Raw genomic sequence first — 24426 nt, forward strand, 5'->3', positions numbered from 1 at the left:
GGTAGTAAGAACTCCTTATATATTAATATAAAAGCATGTATTTAATTGCTTATGTATCACATGTACATGTACTTAATGTACCATGTGACTTTAGCCCTCAGTCCTATACTAAAAGTTAAAAGAAGACAGACTAATGTACCAACTGTACTTAAGATTTGTTTTTATGACAATTTTTATTTTTATACTTATACAAAATTTAAAAACTTGTAAGTTTTTATAATTGACAGAAGATAGGTAATAGAAATTGATAAATATGTAACACTATTTACTAACCTTTTTTTCCTTTTACTATGTTTTCATTTTGTCTGACGAGCTTGCATAATCTCAGAAGCACTATGAGTTCATATGTGTAACTGCTCTGTTGTCTCCAAAAAACACTGTTTCCTTGTATTCATTCACCACCTCTGTCTTTAACAATCTTTCTACCTCTCTCTAACAAAATCCCTAAGCCTTGGGAGGAGAGAGTTTTATATAAGTGCCTCATTCTGGGTTCCACATGCTGCTGTTTCTTATTCTCTAGACATATGAGCTCCTAGTGCTTAAATATAATCACCAAAAATATGTGGAAATCCTGAGTCCTAGGATTGTAAGACATACTTTTATTTGGAAATAATGCCCTCAAAAGAAATCAATTTAAAAGGAGATCATGGTACTAGAGAGATAGTTCAATCAGTAAAGTCTTTGCTGAAAATACACGAGGACATAAGTTCCATCCTCAGGACCCATGGAAAAGTAGCAAGGTGACAAGGCTCAACATCTGAAGGCTGGTGAGGTAGACAGACTGATCCCTGGGGCCTGCTGCTTAGGCAGCCTAGTGTACTCAGAGATTTTCAGACCAGTTAAAGACCTATCTTACAAAAATGTAAATGATGCTACTGAAATGTGACATCAGTTTTCCTCTGGCCTCCACATAAATGTACATGTATGCTCATTAACCTGCATGTGCACATACCACCCCACAACTAGACACACAAAAATAAATGAACAATAAATAAAATTAAGGTGATATCCTTAGGATGATTCTTACTTTGATATTATCAGTGTCCTTTAACATGGGGAAATGTGAACAACTAAGAGACAGACATGGAAAAAATTAGAAGGGCACACAGGGAGATGATCAGATAACTCGTGTTATGTATATGTTCATATGTAATTTCTAACAAATTTTACAAAAGCACATATAATTTCTTTTTAAAAATATTTATTTAGTAACCACATGATTAGAAGAATTCCATTACAGCATTAACACAATTCAATAACAATTTCCAGAGCAAATGTGTGTCTTTTCAAAATTGGCTGTAAATTTTAAGGTTCATAGATGAATTGATACAGTTATAAAAATATTGAACTCAGTATAAACCCTATAAGACATAAAATTGAATGAGGTTTTGACTTTTGAAAAAGATTTCCATTTCATTTTAAAATATACTTTTTCATATAGAAAAACTCATTTTTAATGCTACTAACACTTAAATGTTTGCACATGTGTCTCTGATCGCTGTGTATCTGATTATTACTAGTCACAGTCGGTTACTTTATGAGATTCTTGGCACCTGATAATGGATATAAAGTGATCAGCTAGATTTCAGTGGTAATGTTTTTCACCTCTACTAATAAACATGAAGCAAATTTTTATGCTTCTTCCTCAAATTTAAATAATTTCTTTATTTGTTGATTTTCTTGTTTGTATTTCATGCAGAACATCCCAAACAATCTTATTCATCACTATACCCACATCCCAAATGGCACCCTTCAATAGCCTTCCCACCCCACAGGAGTGTATATACTCTGTCATCTCTGTTACTGTCCACTGTGTTGTAAGTGCCCCCAGGTGTTCCCCAGTGAGTGCTTGTCCATCCTCTGAATCTAGTCAGCCTATCTAGAGATGCTTGTTTTAGGAAGATCAGCTCTTCCTCATCTATCAGAAATCAGTTGCTAACATTCCTTTAGATAAGATTGGGATCTGCTGTTCATTCCCAGTTCTATGCTGGGTTACTCTCTGGGGGTGTCTATTGGGCTGCCCTGGCCAATAACTCAAAGGAAGGTATTCTCCTGTCTGGCATTGTTTCTTGTTATGTAATCTTTAGCTATACACATGGACTCTTAAACAATTATATTGATTCCTTTACTCTTTGGTTATACTTTCCTTTTGGGTATTTAAGACCATACAATTGGCCCAGATAAACTAACTTTGTTTTACTATTAAGGTCATTCAAGGATCTGTTCCTCAGGGGTCACATGGGCTTGGGAAGAGTGCCTGGCTCCTTTGTTTTACCAGTTCCACCTATGTGAAGATAAGTCAAAGGTCCTACTCAACCATGGCTGGCTTCACTTGGAAGCAAGGAGGAAATGTTTCCTCTGTGTTGACACTCTTCTTTGTAGACTGGACATTGGTTCACGTCAATTTGGTGGGGTCTCCATGGTCTCCGTGATCAAGAGGACTAGTAAGTCACCACACAGGACATTTTGAAAGATGCTAATAGTCCCCTGGAACATAGTTAACTTAGGAAGGGAAGGAGCAAAAACTGTCCTTTAAGTCCCTCTGACCAAATTAGTATAGGCCTCAAAGTACGGCTGTTAAACATCAAAGTAGTTTAGTTCTACCAGTCTGGTACTTTTAATTACCATGTGCTATGTAGATAAAGCTTGGGCAAAGACCAAAGGTTCTCAGATAAACTTTTCCTAGACATATATTATATTCCTTGAGCTAGTTGTATGTGTAATTTATCAGTAGGTTATTCAATTAATATGGTTCTTTCTGTTTTGTTTTTGTTTTTTAACTAGCTAGGCATTATTTATCTCTCACATTGTCTAACACTTCTACCATGGTTTCCCCATTTAAAGTTCCCCCATTTATCCCACATCTTCCTTAATAATACCTTTCTCCTCTGTTTCCACCTCTCAAGTTCCTTCTTTCCCTTTATCCCCAAGGTTCCTTGTATAACCCTCCCTCACCTCTCCTCTTAATATAACACCATTTTTACTCAAATCTCCCTTATTAAAGCCTGTTTCCTACTGCTCTTCTCTTTCAGGTTCTTTTTCTTTACCTTCCTGGTTCCTGTAGTTATGTCTGCATACATACTCACTTATAAGCATTTGGAACTAGGATCTACATATGAAGGAGAATATATGTCGTTTTATTGTTTTATTGTTTTGTTTTGTTTTATTTTGTTTTTCTGAGTCTGTGTTACTTCACTTAGTATAACAGTTTCTATTTCCATCCATTTACCTGCAAATTTCAGGATTTCATCTTTCTTTACTGCTAAATAAAACTCCATTGTGTAAATTTACCACATTTTCATTATCCACTTGTCAGTTGAGGGACACTTAGGTTGCTTCCATCTCTTAGCTATTGTGGAAAGAGCAGCAACAAACATGGATGTACAAGTGTCTCTGCAATAGGATGAGTTCTTTGTGTACATGCGAAGCAGTGGTATAACTGGGTCAAATGATAGGTTCATTTGTAGGTTTTTAAGAGTTCACACTGTTTTCCTTAGGAGTTGAACAAGTTTGTAGCCCCACCAGCAGTGGATGAGTATTCCCCTTTCCCCACATCCTCTCCAACATTTGGTATCATTTGTTCTCTTGGTCTTAGCCAGTCTGACTGGGGTAAGATGAAATCTTAAAGTGGATTTAATTTTCATTTCCTTAATTACTACTAATGATTTTGAACACATTTTAAGATGCTTCTTAGCCATCTTTATTTCTTCTTTTGAGAACTCTCCAAACAGCTACTTAGCCCATCTTTTAATTGGGTTACTTCCTTTCTTGATTCTTTGATTTTTGAGTTTGTTATATATTGTCTATGTTAAAACTCTGTTGGATATGTTGCTAGTGGAGATTTTTCTCACATTCTCTGGGTTTTCTCTTCCCTTCCTTGGTTGCTTCTTTTGATGTAAAGAAGCTTTTTAGTTTAATGAGTTCCCATTTGTTAATTTGTGACCTTGTTTCTTGAGCAGTTGACGTCTGCTTTAGAAAATCCTTTCCTACACCTATATCTTGTACATTATTGCCTTGTTTTCTTCTAACAGTTTCAGAGTTTCAGGCTTCACATTGAGGTCTTTGATCCATGTGGAGCTGACTTTTGTACAAGGTGGAAGATAGGGGTTTATTTTCATTCTTCTACAGGTGGAGATTCAGTTTTGCCAGCACCATTTGCTGAACATGCTGTCTTTCCTCCAGTGAATATTCTTGTCCCCTTTGTCAAATATCAGGTGGCTGAAATTGCATGTACTCATATTTGGGTCTTCAATTTTGTTCCATTGATTTATGGGTCTATTTTTATGCCAGTACTATGTTTTTTTTATGACTATAGCTCTGTAATGCAGCTTAAATCTGGAATAGTATTCCCCCCAGCATTGCCTTTAGTGCTCAGGGCTGCTGTGGCTATCTGGGGTCTTGTGTGCATCCATATGAATCTTAGGATGGATTTTTCTGTTCTGTGAAGAATTTCATCAGGATTTTGATTTGCACTGCATTGAATCTATAAATGACTTTTGGTAGGATGGTTATTTTCATAATATTAATTCTTCCAAACTATGAGTATAGGAGGTCCTTCCATCTTTTTATGTCTTCTTCAATCTCATTCTTTACAGACTTGCAATTTTCATTGTAGAGGTCTTTATTGTTTTTGGTCAGGTTTTTTTCTGAGATTGTTTTTTGCAGATATTGTGAAGGGGAGTGTTTCCATGTACTCTTTCTCTGATTTCTTGCTATTGGTATACAGAAAAGCTACAGGATTTTGTAGATTAATTTTGTAACCTGCCACTTTAATGAAAGTGTTAACCATTTCTAGTTTTCTGGGGTGGAATTTTTGGCATCTCTTATGTATAATACCATATCATCTGCAAAAAGGGATAATTTGATCTCTTCTTTTCCAATTATTACTCCTTTAATTTCTTTCTCTTGTCTTTTAGCTCTTGCAAGAGCTCCAAGCACTGTGTTTAAAAGGCCTTGCCTTGCTCCTGATTTTAATGTAAATGCTTCCAGTTTTTCTCCATTTAGAATGGTGTTGGCTGTGATTTTGTTGCATATGGCTTTAATTATGTTGATATATGTTCCTGCCAGTCCAATTCCGTCTAGGACTTTCATCATAAATATATATTGAATTTTGTCAAAGGCCTTCTCTGCATCTGTTGAGATGACCATGTGGTTCTTTTCTTTGAGTCCATTTACATGATATAACATTTATTGATTTACATCTTGAACCATCCTTGTATCTCTAGAATAAAGCTGACTTGATCATGGTGGATGATCTTTTTGATGTGTGTCTCTGTATGCAGTTTGGAAGTATTTTGTGTAGAATTTTTGCATCTATGTTCATTAAAGATATGGGTCTATAGTTTTCTTTTTTGGTTGTATCTTTACCTGGATTTTATATTAAAGTGATGCTAGCTTCATAGAAGGAATTTAGAAGTTCTCCCTTGATTTCTATCTTTTTGAATAAATTAAGTAGTATTGGATATAGGTCTTCTTTAAATGTCTGGTAGAATTCTACTCTAAATCTATCTACTCTTGTGCTTTTTTCATTGGGAGGTTTTGTATTACTCTTTAAATTTCCCTATGTGTTATGGGTCTTTTCAATCTCTTGATTACTTTTTGGTTTAGTTTTGGTGGATCCCATGATTTTATATACCTGTCCATTTCTTTTAAATTTTCAAATTTAGTAGCGTATAGGTTTTTCTGGATCTTTTTGGTGTCTGTTGTGATGTTTCCCCTTTCATCTCTGATTTTGTGGATTTGGAGTTGATCTTTCTTTCTTTTGGTTATCTGGGCTACTGGTCTGTCAATCTTGTTTATCTTTTCAAAGAACCAGCTCTTGGATTCATTGATTCTCTGTTTTCTTTGTTTCTATTCATTAATTTCTGCTCTGGTTTTTGTTATTCTTGACTGCTGAGTTTGGGTTTCATTTGTTATTGCTTTCCAAGTGTCTTGAATTGCAAAGTTAAGTCATTTATTTGTGTTCTTTCTGGTTTTTTAATATAGGCACTTAGAGCTATAAATTTCCCTTTAAGAATTGCTTTCAATCTGTCCCAGAGGTTTGGTTGTGTTCTATTGGCCTTTTAATGCAGTTCCAGGAATACTTTTATTTGTTTCTTAATTTCTGTAGGAGATAGGCTTGAGTCTAGGGTGATATTGCAACTGTCAGAGTCCAGGAATCCTGGCTCTGTTATCTGAAACCCAGTATGCTAATGAGGCATCATACCCTCTATTCTGTGATAGGACGTTAAGTCTGTTATGCTAATAGGATGCTGTTTTTTATGCTAATAAGGTAGGTATCCTACTTGCTATACTGTGATTGGACCACTACCCCTATATAAGTTTGTGCCTTCCTGCAATAAACTAGACCTGTGTCACTGAACCTGGTCTCCTGTGTCTGAATGTGACTCTGCTGACACAGTCTCCTCACCAGCCCTGGGGTCTGGTACCGGGTAGAAGCAGTGACAGGAGACAGCACAGGGCAAGCAGAAGAGCTGCCTCAGCACCAGGCGAGCAGAAGAGCAGCCTCAGTGCAGGGCAGGCAAAAGAGCGGCCTCAGCCCAGGGCAAGTGGAGGAGCAGCCTCGATGCCTGTGAGTACAAAGGAGTGGCACCCACGAGAACGGAGGAGCGGCTGCCGCTGGGTGTGACCACAAATTTCTCCTTTGACCCATTCATCATTCAGTACTGTGTCATTTAATCTCCATGTGTTCATGTAGTTACTAGGGTTTCTTCTTGTGTTGATTTTAAGTTTTATCACATGTGGTCTGATACAATGCATGGAATTATTTCAAACTTTTTGTATTTGTTGAGGTTTGTTTTGTGCCCAAGTATATGGTCAATTTTGGAGAAGGTTCCATGGGGCACTAATAGAAAGTATATTCTTTGGTGCTTGGGTGGAATATTTGGTAGAAAGTATATATTTACAAAGGTTCATGCACTGATATGTTCATCACGTGGTTATCATACTAATGATAACCAACACATGAGATCAACACAGATGCCTTTATTAAATAAATGGGTGGGGGGTTTGTTAATTTAGACAATGGAATAGTATTCAATCCGAAAAAAAATGAGTGAAATCCTGTTATTTTCATCAATATGAATGGAGCTGAAGAATATTATATTAAATGAAACAAGCCAAATTCAGTAAGATGTGCCATGTGTTCTCTCTCATTTATAGAAAGCAGTAAGTTAAACCACTAGAGATATGGAAGGAACAGTGCTGACTTGAGTCAGGGAAGGGAGAGATTATAGAAGGAAACTATGAGTGTCCAGTGCTTGGAAGTTTCTATGGGAGACAGATTCATGAACTGAGAGGAGAGTGGAAATGTGTGTGACCAATGAATGCTTTTGTGAATGGAAAATCACAGTTAACACCATTAATCTGTAAGTTAATCATGACAATTATAACTTTATGGTAGCTTCTGAACCCACTATATTGTAGACAGTGTTCAACTGGAATTTATCATTAATGATGTCCTTTCTTCAGGAAAAGACAGCATCAGTGACTTGTACAAACATGCACAGGTTTCCACTATTTCATCACTTATCTCAATAACAACTCCACAATGCCTAATTTAGGAGGTTATTTAAAGTGTAAACACTGACTCTACTCATATTAGTGGTGATCTTAGCATTGTGGGAGTACTCTGCAATAAACTATATAAAATGATGAATCTTAACATTCTCTGAGACAGTATTTGTAACAATAGTAAATTGAATAATGGAACTCAAATAAGACTGAAAACTCAATACGGCATCCATGTGAAACCCATGATTTTCTCCAGAGCTATATCATCTCTGAACTTAACATATTAGCAAAACCCTGTAATCAAGTACAAAATCTGTCATTTCTTTATAACATTTGGCAAGAAAGATGGCACAGTCAGTAAAGTGCTAGCTGCTAAAGTATGAAGGCCTTGGTTCAATCTGTAGCATCCACATAAAGCCAAGCTTTGAGTAAGTGTCTATCCTACACCAGTGTTGGGTAGGCAGAGGCTGGAGGATGCCTGAAGCTCGTGAAGCTCTCCATGAATAGCTGAGCCTCAGGTTAAGTGAGAGATCCTGTCTCCCCCCAAAATAAAGCTTATAGTGACTGAAGAAAACACAACATAGACATTTGATCTCCACCCCCACACACACACATACACACACACACACACACACACACACACACACAGAGGAAATACATATATTTCAATTCTTCCCTGATTCTTTCAGCTTTTACATTCCTTTGTGAATTAGTATTTTTGTATATAGTTATGAATTGTCTGTGTTTTGTGTACACAAGATGTTTCGTAGAAAGGTTTATATTTGTAAATACCTTTGAGAATTTAAATCTCAGCTCGTTTTATAGTCATATCCTCTAAATCACCTCAGTCCCATAGTTCTGAGTACATCGTAAGTTGTCTGCTAGGAGGCTGTCACTTGCATGGGACTGATGGAGATAGTGTTCTCAGCAGAGTAAGCACCTGATACAGTTTCACCTGGAGCTGTCAATGCTCACTGTGTAACTCCATCCTCTTAAAAATAATTTTTATTTAAATGTCTGGTAGAATTCTGCTGTGAATCCATTTGGTCCTGGGCTTTTTTCAGTCAGGAGGTTTTGTATTACTGTTTCAATTTCCTTATGTGTTATGGGTCTTGGTTTAGCTTTGGTGAGTCCCATGATTTTAGGTACACATCCATTTTCTTTTAAGTTTTCAAATTTAATAGCTTATAGGTTTTTTAAAGTACTCCCTCATAATATTCTGGATTTTTTATGTGGACCTTAACATGATGACAGAGTATATGGGCTCCAGTTGGGGGGGGGGCTGTGGGAGGGTGCCAGTGTAGACAAGAGTATAAAAATGATTAAGATTCTTTGAGATGTTCTGTATGAAATACACAAGAATTCAATAAAAACAATTTTTAAAAAATATTTTATTTATGTTATGGTGGCCCACAGTTTTAATCCCAGCACTTGGGAGGCAGAGACAGGTGGATTTCTGTGAGTTCAAGGCCAGCTATTCTGCATAGTGAATTCCAGAACATATGGAGCTACAAGGAGATCCTGTCTCAAAAAGACCAAAAAAAATTTATTTATTATTTTTATTTTATGTGTATGCATGTATTGCCTGTATGTAAGTGCACTTATCTCATGCAGTGCCCACGGAGGACAGAAGAGGGTGTCAGATCCCCTGGAACTGGAGTTACAGACAGTTGTTAGCTGTCATGTGGGTGCTGGGATTGGAACCTGGGTGTTCTGGAAGAACAACCAGTGCTCTTAACTGCTGAGCCATCTTGTATTTCATATAACATATCTTAATCAAATTTAGAATCCCTCTGTATTAGTCAGGGTTCTCCAAGGAAACAGAACCAGTAGAATGAATATGTATAAAGATTTATCAGCTTAGCTCACAGGATAGAGTCCGAGTAGTCCAACAATGGCTGCACCACCCTGGAGAGGCTGAGACTCCGTAGTTGCTCAGTCCACAAGGCTGGATGTCTCAGTAGTCCCAATCTGGTGCTGAAGGTCTGACAAATTCCAAAATATCAGCTAGTCTTCAGTCTAGAGCAGCAAGACGAACTCACCAGTGAGAGAGAAGGCAAGCAGCAAAAAGCCTGGCATTCTGCTCTGCCTTGGTCTTTTATACAGGCTGCCATCAGAAGGTAACGCCCACATTTAGGGTGTGTCTTCCAGCTTTAGTTGATCCAATCAAGAAGATCTTTGTCATTTCAGTTAATCCCCAATCCAATCAAGTTGACACCCAGGATTAGCCATCACACCCTCCTTTACCCATGACCTCCCTCATACCACCCCAAAGGATTTCATGCATTCTGTCATATATGTTAAGTGATGTCTGGTCAAGCACTTGTACCCAGATGTCCCTCAGTGCAAGTTCAGCCACTGGAGTCAAGTCTGCCTCTCTAGAGACACTCCCTTAAAGAAAATCAACTCTCCCTCTGCCAGCAGTAATCAGTTGCCAATAGTCCCTTGACTAGAGTTGGGGCCTGTTGCCCATTTCTCCAGTTTCATGCTGGATTTTTGTCTGATTATTTGGCATGGATCTTATGTATGCTGTCATCATTGTTACGAGTTCATATGAGCAAGTTCCCAGTGGCCTGAAAGTCCTGGTTTCCTTATATTTCTGTACCAACCCTGATTCTTACAATATTTCTCCCTCCTTTTCTGCAATGGTCTCTGATCCATGGATAGATGAGTTTTAATACAGGAGTTCTATCGAAGACAGGCACTCTGCAGGTTCTTTTTCTCTACACCTTCACCAGCTGTGGCCTTCTGTGTCCATCACGCTGTTGTATGAGGAAGCTTCACTGGTGAGAGCTGAGCAATGCACTAGTCTTCTCTCTGCCCCTACTCCTCTGTGTTTCATGAGCAGTCTCTCATTCTCTAAAACTTAGCCAGTTGTGGCCTTCCGTGTGCATTGTACTCTGTTGTATGAGTAAGCTTCTATAGTTGTTTAGCAATTTAGGTCAACAGTCTATAAGTGGGACCTCATTAAACTAAATAGCTTCTATACAGAAAAGAAAAAACCAAGGAAGTGAGGAGGAAACTCACTTTGTGGAAGAAAATCTTCACCTGTTACACATCTGACAGAGGATTAATATCCAGAATATACAAAGAACTCAAAAAACAGAGAATCAAGACAAGAAGCAACCCAATTAAAAGATGGGAAAAAACCAAGGAAGTGAGGAGGAAACTCACTTTGTGGAAGAAAATCTTCACCTGTTACACATCTGACAGAGGATTAATATCCAGAATATACAAAGAACAGGGAAACAAGAAAATAAATAACCCCAAAATAAGATAGGCTAAGGAACTCAACAGAGAGTTCTCAAAAGAAGAAATAAAAAAGACTAAGGAACACTTTAAAAAGTGTTTAACATCCATAGTAATTATTGAAATGCAGAGCAAAACCATTTTAAGATTCCATCTTACCCCAGTCAGAGTGGATAAGATCAAGAGAATAAAAGACTCCAAATGCTGGAGAGGATGAGGATAAAGAGGAACACTCATTCACTGCTGGTGGGATTGCAAACTTGTGCAACCACTGTGTAAAGCAATGTGGAGAGCTCTTATAAACCTAAAAATGAATCTACCATATGTTCTGGTTATAACACCCCTTGGCTTATACCCCAAAAACAAAAGACTCATCCTACTGTAGAGATACCTTTGCATCCATGTTGGTTGATGCTCTTTTCACAATAGGTAAGAAATAGAAACACTTAAACACTCAACTGAAAAAATGGATAATTAAAACGTGATACACTTACACAATGGATTTCTACTCAACAATAAGAAGAGATGAAATTATATTAGTGGGTACATGGTTGGAACTAGAAACTGCTATTCTATGTGAAGTAACACAGACTCAGAAAAGCAAGCAATTTATGTTCCTTCTCATTTGTGAATCTTAGGTCCATCTTTGTTTTGGGGGGACTGTACTTTATCCCTCCTCCAAGTGTGGTATGCTAGCTATTGGAAATTGTTAACTTGATTTTGGATTCATTAAGTGAAGAATTAATTTATACAAAATTGATTGAATATGCATGACCTATAATCTAGTTCACATTTTCATACATATTTCTTATTTTTTTCTTAATAATAGTGAATCTGTATAAATGAAAAATGGAAGTTTTGAGATGTCAAATAAATTCCCCTGCAACACATTTTTAATTATTATCAACAGTATAATTTTATGCTCTCCCTCTTACCCCGATTTGGCTTAAACCTAAAATTAATTATATATATCAAAATTGTTTGATCATTCTTTCCTTTTTGTTAATAGAATGAATATGTGGTAGACCACCTGTTAATGACAACAGTCACACCACATGCTTTTCAGAGGCACTAAAGTGACCAGCTTGAATCAGACACGCTATGTTTTGCCATGTCACTGAACCCAGCTTATCATTAAGAAGATGAACCAATTGAAACATCCACCAGCAACGTTTCAGCCACCTGAGCACTCTACAATTTATATTCAGCTACTTTTGTGCAGTTTTCCCAAAATTGCTTCACAGTGTTATTTTAGAGACAGTTCAAAAAACAGTTTAAAGTTTTCGCAGACACCAAAGTAGAAACGCAGTGCTCACAACTACTCAAATTAAAACAAATATCTGAAATTGGTAGATGGTAATACTTAAAAATACTTAAATAATAATGAACCTGGTTTAGTATTATTACTCCTAAACATAAAAGAGTGTTCCTAAGAATAATGTTGTTTTGCAAATTTGGTAGTTGCCCATTACAAAAATTTCCAAAGAGACTCCCAAAGTAACACAGAATATTCCCACGGCCTTTGAATGCCTCCCAGAATTTCAAGGTAAGACCCCGTTGCTAAAGAAAGGCCACAATTCTGACACAGGACTTGGAACAAACAAGCTGTAACTGACCAGGAAGGCATTTCCCAGAAGACCAACTCTCACGGTATCAGAGGACAGTATACAAGCTGCCAAAGGAGAAAAATAAATCAATCCTACCGAGATGTAAAGCATAATAAATAATGACTGGCCCAGCAAACTATCACTATTGGTACAGTAGTGGCTTTTCTTATCTTGGAAGTCATTAACATCTATCTGTTCAGAATTAAGGCCCACTCAGTGGAAAGGAACTCATGTATGGCACTGTAAATATAGCTAAATACAAGTCTAGAGAGGTCATAGATCCTAGGGAAAAACTTACTTTTGCCAAATCCCCAGACCAGTGTAATTTCTTATTTAATTTTACACATGCATTCTCATATTTAATGACAAGTACACTTATCACCCCTCATTGAACAAGTTTCTTTTTGCAGCAGTTGGAGACCATTACAACTTAACAGAGCTGGTCAAACACAGAGAACAAGTGTAAGACGCTTAACCCTAAGAAACACATCTTCAATTCAACCTCTATATATAGGATGAATGAATCTCTCAACTCTCACCAGAGAAGTTTCCTTACGCAGCAGACGGTGATTAACACAAAAACCCATAATTGGCCAATGTGCAGAGAACAAGAAACTACAGAGTGGTTATTCACAAGTAGGATAGCTTTTCAAACCTTTGTCTCCCAAGGCTCAGGGAGCATTGCAGAAGAGGAGGAAAAGACCCTAGGAACCAAGGTGGTCGATTACCAGAAGGACATTGAGTCTCTCAGACAGCTGGACAGGTATTCATATGAACTCACAGCAATGGTGATAGCATGCACCAGGCAAGCTCAAACCAGACAAAAGTTTCAGTGTAGTCATGGGGAAGAGGGTAAGAAATCCCAAACCAAACTAAGGAACTTTTGACAAATGATGGCTGCTGGGAGGGGGAGAGACGGTGTCTTACAGGGCTGGGGCTCTTGGTGGGCCCAGTGGATGAACCCACACTGAAGAACATTTGATGACATAAATCAGGTTCTATAGGCCATGTTATATAAAAGAGAGTACAATAAATTTGGTGAAGGGCAGTGGGGGGGAAGTACAGATAGAAGGGGGAATCTAAATACCATCAAACTACAGTGTATGAAAATGACAAAAAGTCAATTAAAAAAAAACTATTAAAAAATTGAAAACAAACAAACAAACAAACAGGGACCAGTACAAGCTCCATGATAGCTTATCCATTCTCAAGTGGCCATCCTAAATGTATGTACAGATGAACAAAGCTACATGGACTCAGTAGGATATATGTATATATATGTATATGCATATGCATATGTATATGCATATGTATATCTGTATATGCATATGTATATATATGCATATGTGGGTATGAGCAGCAATAATTAACAAGGTCATGAAATTGTGAAAGAGATGCAGGGCATGAAAGGAGGTGGAGCATGGAAAATGATGTAAATGCAGCATTCATGTAAGACATTCTCAAAACTTAAACATCTTTAAATGATAAAAAAGCAGGTGTTTGTGTTCAGGTCAGTGTTAGAGTGCTTTGAGGGGCTACATAAGGCCGTCAGCTTAACCTATAGCACCATGAAAAAGAATTGAAACCACTAAAAAGACAAAAACAATGCATGACTTTTATTTATATCATTGTGCTTCATTATTAATAGTGTTTATGTTTTCTATATACATAAAATTATTTTCCTTTAGGTCACTATTAAAATTGTGAAACAATTTTAATCAGTCATGAAATTACATTTTTACATTCATTATTTACCATAAACTTCCTCTAAATGCTTGAAAGCTTGATAGAAAGGATTATATAATTAGACTTTATATTTGAAGAATAATTATAAATATAAAGAATGATAGATAAAATTTCCTTAGAAATTTGTAGATACTTTTCCATTCTTTGAATAGGTAAAAACTATTTTTGTCAAATAGTTTTTGAACAAATTTGGAATCAACAGTAATATTCTCCCAAAGTCCAAATTACTTATAGTCCCACCAGGATTAAGTTGTATCTCTCTTGGTGATGGCTCTGCCTCCTCACTACCCACAGAGCCCTGCTAGTATATGATGTCATATCTCGGCATGGGGAGGTCTCTTTTTTGGCCAGTCTGGCTTCAAATTACTGGGCTCTACTGATCATCTAGATCCTGGGCTTCCCAAGTTTCTGGGACTATCAATACATGCCACCAAGACCGGCTTGGTGTAATTTTTTTTTCTTTTTTTATTACTTTTTAGGTGTATCTTTGCTTTAGGAAAGTTATCTTTTTATAACTTGTTTGAATACTTTACTGCAGTTCTTAATGTTTGGGCGTTCACATCAATTTTGTTCTTGCCTAGAACCCACATATTCTCCACAATTACTTTGAACCCTTGAATTTCTATGTAAACAGTATTTTTTTTCTTCTTTATTGTTGTGATTATGCCATCTGACTCCACGTGCTGCTGTTTTGGACTTCAGAATGCTTTCACACTGTGATGGTTTGTAAAGTCCCTTCCTTTTACTTCTAGAAGCCAGTGATCAATTTTTTTTATTCTACAAAAATATTTTTGAATTCCTAATTCTCTACTGTTATTCTTCATATTTTAAATATGACTGCAACATTTTCTATTTCTTTAAGACTATCAAACAGCATTTCTTTGAAGTTCTTTGTAGTCTCTTAAGAAAATCCCTGTGAGGAATTTCTTCCTCTGCCTGAATAAGTGAGATGCCACATTATGCTGATGTCTACACAATGATTGTCTGACTCTTGGCATCCATTTCACCCAAAGTTTGGAGCCCAAACTATTCTAAGGACTTTGTGTTCTTGTACAAAGATATTACCCTCTCTTTACTAAAGCTGTACACCCAGCATGAAATTAGGAAGTAAAAGCAGACCCTTCTCAGGGAAGGGTTTTCTCTTTCTGACCTCTGTGGACTTAGACAACACACACGCACACACACGCACACACACACACACACACACACACACAGAGAGAGAGAGAGAGAGAGAGAGAGAGAAATAGATATTAAAATCTAACCCTACCTATTGTTTGCTGCTGAAATAATTTAATCTGTTGCTTTCAATGAATATCTGTTGCTTGCAGTGTTTGATGCTTGATATGCACAGCACTGCACACACACACACAGACACACACACACAGACACACACACACACACACACACACATTGTTCTGGGCAAGGAAGAGCCATGAAGGATTCCATGTTTAGGTTACAAGAGTAGCCCAAGGCCTTGTAAACAAGCTGAGAGAGTGTTAAAGCATCTCAAAATGTAAGACTGACTTTTTGGTTACAGGGTTAGGTAAAAGTTATTCCCACATCTGCCTTCCATTTAAGTGGCTCTCTTGTTTTTGCAGATTTTGTTGTTGTTGGGGTTTCACAGACTCAATGAAAGTTATTTTTTTCTAATTCCTATTGGTATTTATAAGCAAAGAACAATGTGACAATGGTCATGAAAGTGAGACAATGCATGTTATTAATACATTCTCTACTCTCCTCAGAATTGATTACCAAACATATAATCTTTCCCTTAGGTTCCTTACCTGTAGTTTGTGATGCAATCAATTTCAGTTCATCTTTACAAAATCCATGAAGTGAATGTCTTACATTCTTTGTACTAAAAAGTATTGATCTCTTCTTTGCTTTTAAAAGAGATGGACTCTGTTACTTTTCCTAGATGGGAGTTGTATGAGTCACTTGTCTGTGATAGAAACATTGACCAAATCAACTTATTGAAGGGAGAATTTATTTAAGCTTACTATTCCAAAGGGGCAAGAGTCCATCAAGGTGGGGAGGCATGTTGGCAGAGGTGGCTGGAGGAGGAGCAGAAGCCAAGCTCTCACATCTTCAAGCAGGAACAGGAAGCAAGAAAGAACTGGACATCAGGCAAGGCTTAAGAACTGTCTAAGGCCATCCCCAGCAACAAGCTTCCTTGAAGATAGCCATATTTTCTAAGACCTCCCAAAACAGCACTGCCTACTGGGGACAAAATGTCCAAATACTTGGAGCCTATGGGGGACACTTTTATTCAAACCACTTCAGGAGTAGAAGGTTATTCAAGCCTTAAATGAAGGCCAGTCTAATCCTCTTTCTACCATCAAATTTGTGTCATGGGAGCCAACCCCATCCCTCCAATGCTGAGTTCATGATTCTCTGATGCTCTCATGTTGAATACCAGGAAAGGACTCTTAGGAGTCACAGTCTTAATGCTGGAGACCAAGTTTTCCACCTCAAATATTTGCTCCTTCCACCTGAAATACTTTTACAAACCCTCGTCTACTTGAATAACCTAAATTAAACTTAACTTTTGAATCTGTTTTCCTGAATAAACTGTCCATTTCCCAAATTTGTAATCAGGTCTATAACTCTATACTTCTTTTTACATTGAATCTGTGGTTCCTGGTCAAATAATGGCAATTAAGTGATTCTATAGAAATAATTTTTTATATAAAATAAATGAGTCATGAGTGAGTTATGTGGCTTCTGGTTTTAGTGGACTTAGGATCAATGCACAGGACTTAGAGTAAGAATGAAAGTCTTGCTTTACAGCCAATAGGAATGTTGCCATAACATGACTCCCAGTTGTCAGTCCTGAAGGAATATTAAGACAAGAACATTCATCTCTACAAAGTCAGATTTTCTTCAAGAAATATCTGCATCCAATGACTCATCAAAATGAAAGTTTCAGTGCTCTGTGGTACAATATCAGCAGATCTAAAATACATGTAATTATTATCTCAGAAACAGGCTAGAGTTGAGCATTGGAGAATGCATTTAAAGAAAAATAGGCTTGAAATTTTCTGGATTTGAATGGCTATAATACAAGTGTAAGGAATCAATCAACTTCAAGTAAGAATGATAAACCACTCCAATTTACAAACCATTTGAAATGAAAACAGAGCAAGAGTAATGCATAGCATGATTTCCTAAAAATAAACTGAACAGGAAGGGAAAACCTTAAAGTCCCCAAAAGAAGGAAGAGGAGGAGAAAGAAGAGGAGGAGGAGGAGGAGGGGGGGGGAGGAAAAAAAACACCCAGCTAAGAAAAAATAATTACATTAGATTACTGATCAGAAAATACTCAAGCAAAAAGCATATTAAACTGTAAAATGCAAAGTCAAATTTGTACCTAGCATTGTAAAGGCAAAGAATATCTCCTTCAAGAATCAAAGTAAAGTAAACATAGCCTTACATAAACAACAATTCAGAGAATTCATTTCCAAAGATCGACTTTGTAATCAATGTCAAATAAACTTTAAAGCAGAAGGAAAAATGACACCTGACAGAAATTTGAGTCAACATAAAAAAAGAAATGGTATCAAATGATAAGTATGTTGGAAAAAAATATTCTTTCTAACTGTACAACTTTCTAAGAAATTAAATAACTTTATTTCAAACAAAAGTTTTCACTGTCATTTCATTCTACTCATCCTGAAGAAGAAATCACAGCCTGTAGTAGACTGCTTATATTTAGGAAGAGAAAAACCCAACAACTGGAGAGATCACTTCAACCTTTCTATGGGGGACACAAAACATAAGGCACTGCAGAAAGGGCCCTGCCAGGGATTAGTCTTCACTGCAGTGAAGGTGGAACTCTACCTTAGTCAGAAAATCTTCCCATCCCCTGACAAAAGAATCTGGTTCTACAGCCTCCACGCTACAGGCATTCATCTAGTGACTTTCAGTTGTTGTAGAGATATGCTGAACATTAATACATGGCTAATGATATCCTTGATCTCTACCTACCACCTGAAGATATCACTGGGCTCTTAAGTATTGATAGCATCTCCAAACGTGCAAAAATTCTAAGTGGTAAATGCTCACTGAAGATCTCTGTACTACAAGTCAAATTCAATGGGAGTATATGCTAATATTATTTTACTTTTAAAGCTCTAATGGGAAAAATCACAACGCAGACTCCTAGGTTTCTAAACCATGAGCCAGCAGCTCTTCACCTGACCTGGGACATCAACTGACCAAGCAGTCAGAATTTCCCATCATGAGTTTCTATGTATCTCAGAAAGTTAGCAGGCTGCGAGAGCCAGCATCAAATGATGCGTTGCAACTCGGAATGTAACATTCATGACCAGAATGTAAGTTGAAAAGATTTGTCCAAAACCTACATGAAAAAGTTTCCAAGAATGAAGGGGTCTTGGTGTCCTGTGAGCAACAGGCAAGAAAGACATACGTTGTTACAACTCGTGTAGTCGATTTTCAGCATCTTGAGGAAATTTTGCTGATATAACACAATTGGGACAAAGAGTCATGAGTTTAATGACAAATCAGCATCTTGGATCTCTCTGTTCCCATATTCATCCAAATGTACTGAATCAGCAACTGTGACTGGATGGGCGTGATGATTAATTCTGATTGTCAAAAAAATCCAATCTGATATCAACTATAAAACAAACATCTGGAGGTTTGTAAGGGCATTTCCAAGAAGAAATAACTGACTGGGAAGCCCCTTCTCAGAATGGGACACTGTCTGTCATGGACCAGACATCAGAGTGCTATTTACTTACCTAACTTTGCTTCTTGCTGGCAATTGTGTCTATTTTATTGCTCATTCAAGCCAATTTAATAAATCTCCTTTTCTAGTACAAATTTGTTCTATTGGTTCAGTTCCAGGAGAGAACTCTGACTAACATAGTGGGAGACCAGAGACTAACTTTTCAGAGATGAGGGTCTGTTCAAACCACGAGGTAATACCTTATAATGAAGGGAAGCCCTACCTGGGGCTGAAGAGTCTAAAAGAGACAATAAGAAATAGAGAAATGGTAGACAGCTCGATTCCCTTCATGAGCATTCATCCTACACCATTTGTACAGCCTCATTCTGTCACTCTTAAAATTCATGATTTTTTTAAATGAAATTGTGTTTTTTCTAATCTGAAGCAACAAAAAGTGTGAAACTAACACTTTGAGTAGCAGCTGAAGCCCTAGACTCATCCAAAAGTGAATATTATACCATAAATCACTTATCATAGGTATCCCAAGAAGAAAAGCACATTTAGTCTGTGGAAAGGCTTATACAGGGCTGTAATGGAAAGGTAGATCTGAGAGGTTCAACAGGTGCCTTAAAGGACAAAATGTGTCAGCTAGATCCCATTCGGCACACAGGGATACTTTCCTCACCTGCTGTGATATCACTGGCAAATATCAATCATACTTTTGTTTTGTTGTAGTGAGTTTTGTTTTCCTTTTGGAAATTGCCTTGACTGGAAGAAAAATTTTATTTAAGGTCATACCTATTTGTAAGGAAAGTCTGTGATAGTCACTGATGGATGGCTGGGTTATTAAAACCTGAGCATTTTTGTCAAATACAGAAAATGCTGAAGGGCCACCCCAGCTCCAGAATTCTACATAAAGTCAGCTAAAGGTTTCAGAAAGACTGCATGATAGCTCAAACTGCTCTGTGCTCTTTGTGGCTCCTGTTCACAGAGGCAGCCCCAAATAGTTTTCCAATAGTCCTGCCTGCCTGGTCTCTAACTCAGAGCTATTCCCTGGGAAAATTCTGCGCAGCACAAATCATTTTCCTTACTCTTGCTTTTGGCTTATTTCTCTGTTCCTGACAGCAATCTGCAGTTCCTCAAATCACCACCTTCATGATCTTGACAGTAGCTACCATTTGTCCTTTGTGGTCTCCTGGCTGACACCTACCCACCTCTCTGTTTTGGCACTTGAAAATAACTTTCTAAAAATAATATTTTATATTCTTTGAAAGTTCCCTTCATTTATACAATGTATATTGGTCGTAGCCTTCCATTGCTACCCTCCTCCAACACCCACTAGTGCCCTCTCAATCTGCCTTCTATAATCATGTTCTTATTTTATTTAATTAAAAACCCCTTGACTTCAGTTAGTGGTACACATATGCACATGGGTGTATGGGCCTATTCACTAGAACAGAGGAGCTTATGAGGAACCAATTCCCCAAAGGAAAGACTCTCCCTCCCTCAGCAGCTCTCCTCTGTAAATAACTCCTCCTTTTGGGTGTGGCGTTTGGTACTCTCTGTCATTCATGCTGAAATTTTGATTGGATTGATCTTGTGTGGGTATTGTGCAGGTAGCAAGAGTTCTTCAGAGCTGATGTGTGCAACAGCCTTGTCATGTCCACAAGTCAGCATTTCACAGCTCTCCTCAACCCACCAGCTCTTGCATTCTTTCTGCCATGTCCTCTATGAAGTTCTTTGAAGTTTGGACAATAGGAGGTTGATGTAGGTATAGACAATCCATCCAGCTGATCACTCAGAGTTATTTATACTCAGCATTTTGACCAGTTACAAGTCTCTGCATCAAAACTACATACTACCTCTGATCTGATTGGAGAGCTTCACAAATCTATGGGTACAAACATAAGTATTTAGAATTCAATTTGGCAACATGATCCTTTACCAAAACAACAATTGTATGCTCTCCACCTACTCCAGGCAGAGTGACAGGGGCTTTGGGGTCAGATTTAAAGTACCAAGCATGAAATCCCTTTTGTGGAGCAATCCTCATATACAATGACAGTGGTTGGTTACCTCCTGTGGTGACTTAAATAAGAAATCTCCCCCAAAGTCTCCAAGTATTTGAACATTTGATCATTAGTTGATTTTATTTGGTGAAGGTCATGGAACCATTAGGAAATGTGACCTTGCTGGAGGAAACACATGACTGGGGAAGGGTTTGAGAGTTCAAATCTTTGTCCCACTACCTGATGCTCTGCTTCTGCAGTTGTTGAGGATGAGCCCTTAGCTTTCTTCTCCAGCTGCCCCCCACCCGCTCCATGATGGACTCTCATCCTTCTGGAACCACAAACACAATAAACCCCTTTATAAGTTGCCTTGGTCACGGTGTTTTATAACAGCAACACAAAAATAACTAGTACATACCATAACATTCATACCACTATGGCACCACTAGCCACATCTTGCCAAGCAAATCAGTTCCATAGCATCTAGGTCCTGGCATTGGATAAGATGATTGATATCTTTTCTTCCCCAGTATCCTGTAAGTGGCTTTCAGAATTATGCCTGTTATCCAATAGAGGTAGAGTTTCCTGGTCAGTCCAGTTTTATTTTCTAATGTCTGGAATCCTAAAGTGAGCAGTATCCTTAGTAATAAGGTCTGTTTAGTTATCAAGGACAACAAGGAGCAATGACCATAGCCTGTGTTGTTTTGAGTGTCTCTGGGGCCACCCTGTTTAAGAACCCATGGAGAGCTATCCTTGTGACTGTGCTGAGGTTTTCATTTAATAACCCTTGTCATTTGGGAACAGCACTATGTACTCATGCAGTGTGCATACTTCTCTTACAGTTTGCATTCTAGTAGCTTTCCATATGGAACCTCTCTGCATACTTAGTTTCTGCTAACCCACCTGCTGCACTCTCCCTTCTCCAATCACCATACCTACACTTAGCATTTAACCCGGTGCTTGCCTCCTCTCCTTCCATGCCATCTGTACTCTACTACCCCAAAGGAATGATGAGAGCACCCAAAACCCATGGCATCATAAGTGAAGAGTCCTATTCTGACAAATGAAAATGTTATTCATCTTAATCCAGCGTTTCCATGTGTTCAAGGAGATAAGATTAATTTCCTTATTTTGCAGGTCTGCTGAGAGAATTAAATGGATGGTGGGAGAAAAAACATATTTTCTGTTCATGTAATGAGAGTTAGATGAATCTGCACTCCTAGGAGGTGGCCTTGTGTAGCAGGAATTTTGGAATGAGGATGAGATTTCAAATTACATTTTTGCTACGCTCTTAATGGCTAGAAACAAGGATATCACTATGGTCTCTTTTATTTCCTGGTCTCTAAGAGGTGATCTCTATGGTCTTTCTCTCACAGGGCTGGTCAGGATTAAGTATATAATGTATGAAAGACCCCAAACTGCATGGGGTACAGGTCAACCCAAAGGTTAACACAGTCTCCACACTATCTTCGGTCAAGTTGTATGTTTTATTATTAAGTTTAGTGTCACAGTAACTAAATGTGTCTTTTGCAGAATTAGATGATGATCCAAAGATGAGAAAAGTATTGCTTCCCAATGATTCCTTATGTACAAGTAAGTTACCTTCTCCTTCATGGGGGAAAGGTTAAAATAAACAAAGCAAGAGACATTCAAGATCACCGTATCATTTAATGACTTCTACAACAGCAACAAAAAGTTACTGCTTAAGTATTAGAAAATTCCTAGTTAAACAGATTATGTATATAGAATTCACATACTAAGGATGGTCATATGCCTTAAGCATTATAAATATAATAACTTATTAAGCAACTGAAAGAAAATATCCTGTGTGAAGATAAATATCAAATTATGCTCTAGATTATTAATTTCTTTTTGGAGATAAGGATAGGGTTTAAAACATTCCTTTAAATTTCAAATCTGTTTTTCCAGACATAGATGACCTTATTTGGTTGAATGCTACATGATTATGGCAAGTTAAGAATTTTCCAGAATCACATTCTAATGCTCTTTGGGAGTTTTATAAGGGGAGTCAGTCATTATGTCTCCATTTCCTTGTAAATCTTTATGAAAGTATCTACAGGTCTGAAACTTTTATGGCTAATTATTTAAAAATACTTGGGTATTTTTAAATGAGGAAGACAGTGCTATGTGATGACTCCTGGATAAGAAAAACTGTGGAACTGATAGCAGCATTAGCTCATCTGCTATTAGGATTGGGAGGATATGGGGGAGGGTGGACTCAGGAAAGAAATAATAGAGCTGCTGAATTATAAGTGCATTTTAGCTGAGCAATAATTTACTATATACAGGAAAAACCTGGCAGGATGTTCTTGTCCTACACACAAGTAAAAAACCCACCTCGAATTTGAATGCCTCTCTAAAAGCCCCGTTTGCTCAAGTCGATTTCTCCAGGGAATTTGTGTTTCCATCAGAGGCAAGGCACTTGCTAACTCATGCCCATTATTCACTACAGGAAAAATAATTCAACTCACAGCAACCACAACAAAACATTGAATAACGAACACATTTTAGCAACAAATTAATTAAATCATAAAATTCAGGCCCAAATCCCATCATTTCAGCTTGAAGTGGCTCAGTACAAAATCAAAAAAGCTTAACTTTACCTTTATCTGAAGAGCTATTGATGTGAGGTGCAGGGTGGAAAAATATATTTGATTTAATAGGAGACATCCTTACAACTCTGGAAAAATAATATTAATCTAATTTAAGCTCCTGTTTTCACAAACACTGTCCCATTAAATACTTGTAGACCATTTAAAAAGTAAGGCATATTTAAAGTGGGACCCAGGGGGCAGGTAAGATGCTTTAGCTGGTAAAGGTGCTTGTTGCCAAGGCTGACAAACTGAGTTTAATCCCAGGACCTACATGATGGGAGAAAATGGATTCTAGTTAATTGTCACATGACAGCTACACATGTCATGGTACATGCATGCACACAGATACACACACACACACACACAATAAATATATTTTAAAAATTGTTGTAAAGGATACATAATTATCATACAACAGTACACGCGCCAATCAAATAAGGTTTAGTACAAGAAGACAATAAGCAGTGAAGTATACTTTAATAAAATTTCTTTTATATCAATAGAACATGTTCATACAAACTAGTTCACCAATATCTACTCTGCAGGTATTTAAAAACACAGATTTTTAACCTAATGATTGCTATTTATATATCCCAGAAAAAGCAAATGCATGGACAGCCTGAGCCTGAACAGTGTCTGCAGATTTGGAATGTGTCTTACAGCTGGTAATGATATTGGAGCTGCCTGGCGGCTAGAGTATCAGTCATCTTGCTTGGTGAGCAAGAGAGCACTTCTTTTAATTTGGATGAAAATAGGCTCACAGGAAGAATAAACATCTTAGCATGTTCAAAATATAAATCTACTAAGGAATAATCAAGACACATTTGCTAAACTTCAGTTTAAATATGTTCCTTAAGGTTCATGTGCTATTAAATTAACCTCCAATGGCACAACATTTAGGGATTTTACCTTTAAGAGATAATTGAATGTTCCCATTGAAACATATTTATCAAAAGATTTAAAGGTAGCATACAATTATGAGAGAATATGTAATTTTTT

This window comes from Nannospalax galili, unplaced genomic scaffold (genome assembly GCF_000622305.1).
Source record: "Nannospalax galili isolate Female #2095 unplaced genomic scaffold, S.galili_v1.0 scaffold698, whole genome shotgun sequence".
In the NCBI taxonomy this organism is placed as follows: Eukaryota; Metazoa; Chordata; class Mammalia; order Rodentia; family Spalacidae; genus Nannospalax; species Nannospalax galili.